General features: G+C 30.8%; 1 long non-coding RNA gene across 1 annotated transcript; it reads right to left on the reverse strand.

The window, feature by feature from the left end:
• Positions 1 to 438: 438 nt before the first annotated feature.
• On the reverse strand, positions 439 to 5,288 carry LOC145952900 (uncharacterized). Its single transcript, XR_014430396.1, has 3 exons — positions 4,951 to 5,288; positions 1,457 to 2,835; positions 439 to 1,339 (listed from the first exon to the last, which is right to left on the reverse strand). It is a non-coding gene; the product is annotated as an uncharacterized LOC145952900 (long non-coding RNA).
• Between the last annotated feature and the right edge of the window lie 5,427 nt (positions 5,289 to 10,715).

The following is a 10,715-nucleotide window of genomic DNA, read 5'->3' on the forward strand; positions in this document are numbered from 1 at the left end:
CTTGTAATCGATTACCAGTGTCACATATAGCATATATTGGTGCAATTCAGTTTTCACATGCAGTCATATTTTGTGGTTATTGGTTCTTGGTTTTCTCAATTTGTGGTTATTAGGATCAGTTGCTGCAATGCTATTGGATCAAATCAGATTTTAACACTCTATTAAGACTACTGTTGTTGTTGTGGCTACTACAAACTTAATATGTTAATACAACATATATATGTATGATAGAGTAAAAATGTAATAAAGCAAACTAGTGAAGCAGAGGTATAAGGGTCCTCTCTCAACTTTAGAAAATGCCTCAGCTTATAATTGAAGGAAAATGACATTTAGGATTATTTATAGTTGAAAAAACCAGAAGGAGACATGTAATAACATGAATAGAGTACAAGAAACAATGAAAGATCAATGTTGACCATGCAAGACCAATTTGTAAAGTAGGGAGCTCAATGTTGACCTTTCCTGTAGTCCAATAGTGTAAAAATTCGTCTGTGACAAACTTTCCCTATCTAAACCCTATAATTTCAAAATAATTAAAATGATCTATTTGCACAAGCATAGAAGATAGAACTAGTCCATCCAAGACTAAATTACCTCTAGCCACACTGAGGTTGTTTCACTTCCTGTAAACAGGTATTGACCAATAAAAATAGTATCACCCTTCTTCACAACCTGCAAAATTATAGATTCCTGTTTAGCAAACACTATCACTACTAGAAGAATTGTATTCTAAGTCGGTTATTTTGTCATATCTACATTGGTTTTAAAACCGACTTAGATAAGGCCGTCGTAGATGAATGAACATATCTACGTCGGTTATGTAAAAACCAACTTAGATGTATTTATACATCTAAGTCAGTTTTTACAAAACTGTCTTAGATGTGCACATACATCTAAGTCGGTTTTTATCAAAACTGTCTTAGATATGCACATATACATCTAAGTCTGTTTTTGCTTAGAACCGCTGTAGATTGTATTTTTTTTAACCAGGTTAATTTTTAAAATAAAACATGTCTGTCAATACATATCTATATATATCAATACATGTCTGTCAGATTCATATCTATATAGCGCATGAAGTCATAAAACTTTTTATCTGAAAATATACTCAATTATAAATCCCAATACAAAGCTAGGACAATAATATTCTTTAATTTCTCAAACATCATGTTATATAGTATTACGAGAAGAAACCCTTTAATTATAAATAAAATAAATTGATTTAGCTTTTGAGTCCTCGCACTGTAACAGCATGTCCACCAAAAGTGTAGAGAATGTTGGTAGCCCCAACGAAATAGAGAACCAATTTGGTTGGCCCTGAGTGCTTCACTCCCTCAACCTTTAGAAACATACAGAATACAATAAGAAATATAATAATATACCACATGTGTTAGCATTCATTAAATGAATTGGTTTTATACTATTTGTTGAGGCTAGTAAACAATGATTCCTTTACCTGTCCGTGAACAAGGGAAGCTATGGTCATATACCATGCAGTGTATGTGGTCATAATGAGGCCCAAGAATGACCAGATTCTGTAATTGTGGAAAGAAGGGATGAAGACTGTTGTTGCACAGCATGCGCCAAAGATGTAAGTCCAAAAGAAGGTTCTACTTCTAGAGGAAAAAGACTAATGCAAACAATGATAATTTTGTGAGTAAGTGCCTGATTAGAAGCACAGCTAAACCATGCATCATAGACAGAACCACCATGCCAAAAGAGCCTAGATAATTTGCTAGTAGTAGACTTAGAACCCTCCTCTTCCCTCTCCATTTCTAAGTAATTCCCAGCAACCACCGTCTCACCATTCATGATTCCCATTTTGCTCTCAGTTTCTGCCAATTGACCATTCTTAAAGCTGAATTCATCTTTTCTTTATGTTTTCCATTAAATATGGTACACAAAAGTTAAAGCTATTCATTATTTGTGATTGATTGTAATTTGTATTTCATGGGTAGTAGCAGCAAAGCAGCCAACTTCAAACATATCAAACTTCTAGATTATAATTTATATGTTTTTTTATCTAAATTAAAAAAAGTAAAAGATTAATGATGAAAAGTTTATCTAAAACCAAAACAATTATTTTTAGAAGTTTCACAAAGGCGTTTTAAAAAATAAACAATTATTTTGCAAATAAACAATTATTTTGCTCCAAATAATGGATACAAACATGCCAGCAGACGATAGGTTATGTATATATGTACTATTCTACCTATCTTTCGTTTGTTTTGTTTTGATCCAACTCATCATCTATCAAAAGTAGATCAATATCTTTATAGGCCCTCCTCCTTCAACCTCTCAGTAAATCTTATTACTTCCGACTAATTTGTCTTTATTTTTTGACTAAAAGATATCTTGAGGTCACCTAAAAAATCTTAGATTTTATAATGAAACAAATAAAATTATAGAACTTTATAATAGAATGAAAGAAAGTTATCATATTATGTCAACAAGAATTATAGAACTTTATAACATAAAATTATAGAACTATGGAATTACATAGCATAACAAAATAAAAATGGTATATGTTTGAGTCGGTTTGGGCTCCATGTGTCCAGACCCCCAAATCCATATCATCAAATTTGCAAATTTAAAATCCAAACTAAACCAATGGTCTAAACCAACCTAACCCAATTCAGGTTGTCGGGTTGACCTGGACACTGGACTCATGAACCCCCCTATTTGGAATAACTTCAAATAAAATCTTAACCAAATTGTTATGATAAAAGTGCAAAGTGGGGAAATGTGTAGAACAATTACCAGTTCCTATTGCAGCTGTCACGTTTGTCTGGCAGTGGCATCTTTTTCTTCCCTCAGGTTTTGTAAAGCCTGGCTCTTCAGAAAAGGAAATTTAGTTTAAGCATGACTGGCTAATCTAAACAATAGAAATGGGCATGTAGAGAAGTTTAACTCTCGCAGTAAATGCTATAATGTACGAAATGGTTAACAATGAATGAATAACGTGCAAATGTGCAACATTGGTCACTATTTTAGATATGATCAATCAAACAAAGAAGACAGAACTGAAGCAACTACTACCCATTGATTTTGCTGACAGCCTGTTAGACTCGTTATTCATTATAAATATGAATGTAACTAAAAGCAGACAATATAACTTTCTTAACCTAAAAAAAATGAGTGGGGTTCACAAATACAAAAGTAATTACTTCAAATTCAGTCTGTAAGTATAAGCTATAAACAGTCCCACAAGCGGTCAAAGTTATGTATCTTTCACAACATAATCAATCTTTGCCAAACTAACTTGAGACCTGAGCATAATTTTTCTTCCGCACTGCTGTCATGGGCAAATTTGTAGTGTGCATAATCTGCTAGATGTTTTATGCAATTTAAAAACTGAGGAAAAACATCTATAAATTTATATAAAGTAAAAATGGAACAGAGGAAACCAGATACCAGATCTATTATAAACAATTGATTTTTGATGCAGCACATGTTTAAATTTTCCATCAGAAGGGTCCTACATCAGGAGTTTCAATGTTTAACTGATTTCCATTTTTATTTTGTCTTTACTAATCAATCACATTTTTCTAGCTTTGTCAATATGTTGTTTCCTCCAAATGCAGCAAGTACTGCCCACATGAGTAGTTTGTCCATCAACAAGATGGAACTAATGCTGTCACAAAACCAAAGAATGATGCCAGCAACTGAAGCGACTCATAGAAAACGCCTTAATCAGATTTCTCAAGCTTTTCCGTTTCAAATGCTATGTGAAGTTACAATATATGGCATCGTGGCTAAGTACATAAAATTATGAAATTCAAAACAAAGAATAAACATGGAATTTCACACTGATTTCCACGAAGGGTAGGGGAAGAGAAGAGACTCACAGAAGAGGATTGAGTGGAATTTTTTCCATCATCTTCAGAGCTTCCTTCAGGTGAGGTCGGAGTGATATATGAAACTCTTAATTTCAATTCCTCTATTAAATTACCACTCTCCTTATTAAACTGCAAGTCAAATTATCAGTATCTGTGATCAATTTTTTTTTCCTTTTCAAATTATACAGTTGATCCTGTGTAAAGGACAGTGTAGACTCTCTTACAGTATCTGTGGGGAGATCATCGACATCAGTATTTGCAGTGACTATTGTACTCTGTAAGATTGTAGTTCCAGTGGGTCTACAAGCTGCCAAGTACCATCATATTCATCACAACTACTAGCCTAAGAATCGCATTTAAATTACTCTAACTCGTGCAGCTTCTCACCATGTTCTGTCAGAAAATGCCAACAATGAGTGGGAAATACCTTGAGTTCTTATTTGTTTAATTCAGTCTTAGATGTGCTTACCAAAGACATAAAAAGATTATCCTTAATTGAATACTTTTTAAAAACCCAACCCCATAGGTCAAAGGACTCAAAACCCAACCCTGTATTTGTGCATGCTTACCCAACAGACTAGACTCACAAAAAATTCATGCCCAACAAGAGAAAATCAAATACCGAAAAGCAAACAAGGGGAAAAAATTGAAACTTTACATGCAGGGCAAGACAGAAAATGAATACATACCCCCTTTGTTTAACAACGAAGCGCCCTTTCCCCCTTTGTCTGACATCGCAAAAACCCACTTCACCCTACAAAATTTAAAGCACAGAACAATGCAGTTAGCGGGAATTTGAGGACGAAGAGATTTTGAAGGCGAAGGCGAGAAAGAAATTTTCACTTTCAGAGTTTGAAGAGTGGTGCGGTGTTGAGTTTGCTTAGTAGCGAAGCTCACTTTCAGAGTTTGAATAATGGTGCTGGTTTGACCCTAAACACCTTGCTCTTGAGAAGATTCTCGAACCTCAGGAGCAGCCTGGCGAGCTAGGGCGCGTCCAGATCCGGAGCCGCGGCGATGCAGAGCTCTAACGCAGCCTGTAGAGACCCTTTGTTATAGATTTCTAACACCTCTCACAAAGCAAACAGTAGATCAATAAGAAATGAGAGAGAACCAGGCTCAGGCTGAGGCTGAGGGTGAGGGCGCCGAAATCACGAAATCCTCGACCTCCAAGAGCCGAACCTGCGCTCAGTCGGAGCCCCACACCCCCTTCCAGGACCAGGTCCTGGAGATCGTCCTGGAAAACGTGCTCCACTTCCTGACCTCGCGGCGAGACCGGAACTACTACGCCCTCTCCCCCAACCGTGCGACCTCGCGTTTCACTCGCGTCAAGTCCCTCACCCTCAAGGGCAAACCCCGCTTCGCTGACTTCGAAGAGAACGAAAGGGAGAAAGGGAAAAATAGGGTTACGTGCGATTTCGAAGAGGGTTTGGGAAAAATGATTGAGTTGATAAAAAAAAAGGGGCGGGAAATGAAAAATAATTAAAATCAAAAATGAAAAATGTAATTGAACAATAAAAATAATATTATAATTAAATGTATTAAATTTATATATACTGATACGAGCAAGAGTTAGATAACCAGTACAAAATGACTATAATTAAAAAATAATACTTGCTACTAATTATTTAATAAGCAGTGTTATATTGTAAAAAAAAAGTTACAAGAATTATAAAGTTAATTAAAGGTTTTTAGTAAAATTGTCTCATAAACTAACTGGAAATTTATAAGTTATAAATTGGAAACTGGAAACTTATTAGTTAAGAACTGAAAAATTATAAGTTTGTGAACTAGCTAATTGAATTGGAAGTTTTTTGTAGGCTAATTGATAATTATAAAATGTCAAGAAATAATTCTTATAACGAGGATGAGAAAATGACAGGAAAGATAAAGTAGTTTTTAAATTAAAAAGAATAAAAAATAATTTCAAAAAAATAATAAGGATAAAAAAGTAAAAAGAATATAAAAAAAGACTTACAAACTGAGTTATTTCAATTAATTTATAAAAATAAATTATAAACACCCATACTAAACAAGCTTATTTACATTGTGAAATTGTCAAGAGATCAAAGTAATTGTTAAATATGTTTTTATCTTCATTGTGAAATTTAAAATATATAAAAAAAATATTAATATATATATATATATATATAATATTTTTTTATAATATATCATAAATTATAGAATTGATTCTTTACTTTAAATAGCATCTCAACTTTATATCATCCTTCAATAAGGACTTGTGTTGTAGATAAAATAGTGGATTTATAATCTAACAGAAAATCTTAAAATGATTTATTTTAATCTTACATGAAATCGTGTTTTGTCCTAATCTAAGTTTTTATCAATAATATATATATATATATATATATATATATATATATATATAACAAAACATAAATTTAGAAAAATTAAAGCTAACTATATATAATTTTTTATTCATATTTATCACCCGGTTATATAAAAATTGAAAACGAAATCAAGATAAATAAATTCAGAAGATAAAATCCAGAAAATCAATCTAATTCTAAATTTTTTGTTATATTTATAGCCTAATTCTAAAAGAAATATGGAAATCGAGGATACTCATCACTCATTTAAGTAAACATTGAAATTGAAATCAAAACAAATACAAATTCTAAAAAAGAATATTTTTGTTAAAATTTAAATTCATATTTTTTACTATAAATGAAAATATATAATATAGTATGTGACAAATTATAATGCATATAACAATTTAAGAAAAAATAGTGAAAATAAAAATAATTTAATTGGAAATAATGTTATAATTTAATTTATATTGACAATGAATGAAATAAATGAAAAATATAATAGATTGTGTGGCAAATTATAAAATTGTCTAAATCCTCAATTCTAGGAGATAAATTGACTATTTGTTTGAAATTTATTGTCTTGGAAACTTTTTCTGTCATATGAAAATATTTTTCACACATTAAAATTAAACACAAGATTTTCTAGTAATTTTTTTTTTTGCTAGGCAGATTTTCTACTAAAATAAATTATAATATGTGACCGCAAAATATTTAATCACTACACTAATTTATAAAGTTACTGTATTAGGCATTTTTTTAACATCTAACTAAATCAAAAATCCCTAAGAATATTAATAAAAATATATTTTTATTAATTAAGGCTGAGTTTAGAGATGTAGACTTCTAAAATTAAAATAGATATCTATAACCTATAAAGGTTAATATTTATAAAATAGATATCTAGAGCCTAATAATGGTTAATATTTATAAATCTTATTATGTATATACAAGTCAATAGTTACACATTTCATACATAGTTAATTAGTCACATATTTTCACTTGATCTAAAAATTAAATAATCACATATTTAAATAGCCCAGAACGGGCCGTTCTCAAACTGGAACGGGCCGTTCTAGACTACTAAAATACCCTATTAAAATTAAATCGGAACGCCCCGTTCTAACACATAAATTTATGATCAATACGCAAATACAGAATGGCCCGTTCCCAATGTGGAACGGGCCGTTCTAAAATACTAAAATAGCCTATTAAAACTAAAGCGAAACGGGTAGTTCCATACGTGGCTGTTGTACCTTAAAATTTGATTCTAGAACGCGCCGTTCTGGTTTCAGAACGGGCCGTTCTGGTTTCAGAACGGGCCGTTCTGGTTTCAGAACGGGCCGTTCTGGTTTCAGAACGGGCCGTTCTGGTTTCAGAACGGGCCGTTCTGGTTTCAAAACGGGCCGTTCTGGATATACATGTTCTTTTTGTTGTTTTTCTTATATTTAAATATAAATGTATAATTTTAATATCTCTATGGTTCCTATGAGAAACCTAAGAGTATGTTTGGATGAGGAATTTTAATGGGGTAATTCATTTGTTTGAAGAATTTTAAATTTTTGAGGTGAAATACTTTGTTTCGATGGAGAATTTACAAAGAATTTGAATTCCAAGCATTTGTCAAATTCTTTGAAATAATAGAATTTCAAATTCTCCCAAAAATATAAGAATTTGAAATTCCTCATATTTTTTCCCCTTATTTCACTTATATATTTTATCTTATATCTTCATATTTTTAATTATTGAATATTAAAAAATACTTTAAAAATTATTAAATATTATCTAAATTAATTTTTAAAATTATTAAATATTTAAAAATTGGTTAACATTTTTTTTTATAAAATTTTATTTAAAAATCTCAACATATAAATATATTTTTAAAAGCAATTTTATCATGATAGAATCAAATTATCATATCCAAATTAACAATTTAAAATTTAAAAAAAATTGAATTGACTTATCTAAACAAAATATTTTAACAACGATATAAATTGAAATCAAAGTAATTCAAATACCAAGAATTTCAAATTCCTTGAATTTGTAAAATTACTCATCCAAACACACCGTAAGGGAATGCAATTGTAAGAGACAATTATATGAGTAAGATGTTTATTGTATAGATTAGAGTACTCTGTGGGTTCTTAAGAGAACACTGAGAGAAACAAATAAACTATGCAAAAGTATAAATATAACTTATTATATATTAATATACTTTTACAAAAATATAAATATACATATCTTATCTACTATATTTATATTTTTGTAAAAGTATATTAATATATACTAAGTTATATTTATCAAATTATCAATTTATCTATAAATATACTAAAAATATTATTGATATTAATTTATTAGCAATATTAAATTATTAATAATATATAAATTTTATTTATTTAGTAATAATAAATATATATCATTTGTTACATTAATAAAAATTATAGTATATGTTAACTTAAATAAGCAAATAATTGTATAATTTTAAATTATTATATATATATATATATATATATCTATTAAAATTTTAAAATTATTAAATTTTTAATGGGAGAGATTCAAATTGCACAATTATGATTTTTGAGGGACTAAAATTGTTCAATTAAAAATTAAAGGACTAAAATTGCACAATTACAATTCTTTTAGGGACTAAAATTATCCAATTAAAATCTTAGGGATCAAAATTGCCCAATTACAATACTTGATGGATAAAAAATGTAATTAAGCCAAAATTAAATTAATATTCTTTTTTTTTATTTCACAAGTTTTTTTAAAAATATTTTTAATGAATGTCTTAGTTTCTTATGTTCAAAATTGACAATTTTTTATTTAATTAAATGAATTTCATAATTTTTTCAGTCCTTTAATGAAATAAAATATTTTTAATTTTATTATTTTTTTAAAAAAAATTTAACATATTTTCTTTAATTATGCAGAATTCTTAAATATAAAAGTTTCATAAATAAAATTTAATATTTTGAGAGGGAACAATTTGTCACAAATTTTTTCACAAAATATTTTAACCTATTTGTGACGGAATTTTGAGAGGGAACAATCCGTCACTAAATTTTTTCATTTTAGTGACGAAATTTGTGACGGATTTTTTAGAGACGAAGTTCATTCCGTCACAAAATCCGTCACAAACATTTTTTTTTATTTAGTGATGAAATTTGTGACGGATTTTTAGAGACGAAAATTTTTCCGTCACAAAATCCGTCACAAATATTTTTTTTTTGATTCAGTGACGAAATTTGTGACGGATTTTTAGAGACGGAATATATTCCGTCACAAAATCCGTCAAAAAAGTCAATAAATTCTTGTCCGTCACAAAACTTAAAATTCCCTCACAAAATGCATCACTATTAGCGATGCTATTTTTTTCCGTCACAAAATTCGTCACAAATATTAATTTTTCTAGTAGTGGAATACCCTCATCGGTTTTTGAGTCAAATTTACCTAAGCTTTCTTTGGTGTTTAGAATAAAGAATTTGCAACCAAACGGATGAAAGTATGATATGTTGGGTGCTCGTCCCTTCCACAATTCATATGGAGTCTTTTTCAGCAAAGGCCTAATATATATTTTGTTTTGAATATAGCAGGAAGTATTAACTACTTTATATGTAAAAAGAAATCTTTAGAAATATTGCATCAGATTACTTGGCCATTTAAAATAAAGAATTTCAAGAAAACCCAAATATAATCCTTTTAAATATAAGAATAAGGTTTTGAAAATAGAAGTTTTCTATATCTTAAGTTTTCATAAGCTAATTTTGGTATTATGAGTCTGGTAATCGATTACTAGTACATGTAATCGATTACTAGTACATGTAATCGATTACTAGTACATGTAATCGATTACTAGAGGATGAAAACTTCTCTGTTCAAAATTGAAATGTTAAAACGTGCTCTGGTAATCGATTACCAATTCTTGTAATCGATTACCAGAAGATAAAACTTCAAAATTTGAATTTAAATTATACAACGTTTCAAACATTTTGAACTTAAACCGTTGTAATCGATTACCAAGTCTTGTAATCGATTACCAGGGTGTAACAGCCCAATTTTCAATGGGCCGTAGGCCCAATTCGTTGCCCAGAACGGGCCGTTTCAAAAGTGAAACGGGCCGTTCTGGAATAAGTTAAAGGCCCAAAATTTGAGAAGCAGAACGGGCCGTTCTGGAGGGAGAACGGGGCGTTCCGGTTTGGAGAACGGGCCGTTCCAGAGGGAGAACGGGCCGTTCTGGTTTGGAGAACGGGTCGTTCTGGAAGCAGAACTGGCCGTTCTACTGGGTTTGAGAACGGGCCGTTCTGGTTTGGGAACGGGCCGTTCCAGTTGAAAAATTTACATAGGTTTGAAGGGCCCAGAACGGGCCGTTCCGATTTTGGAACGGGCCGTAGTGGTAGGTGGGCGAAAAATCCTATAAATAGGCCTCAAATCCTCTCATTTCTACACACCTCTCATTCTCACTCTCTCTTCTCTTCTGTTCTCTCTTTCGTTCTTCTTCTTCTCTCTAAAGACCAAGGGGAACTCAGAGGATGAGGTTCTGCTCCAG

This window comes from Cajanus cajan, chromosome 10 (genome assembly GCF_000230855.2).
Source record: "Cajanus cajan strain Asha chromosome 10, NIPB_CcT2T_4, whole genome shotgun sequence".
In the NCBI taxonomy this organism is placed as follows: domain Eukaryota; kingdom Viridiplantae; phylum Streptophyta; class Magnoliopsida; order Fabales; family Fabaceae; genus Cajanus; species Cajanus cajan.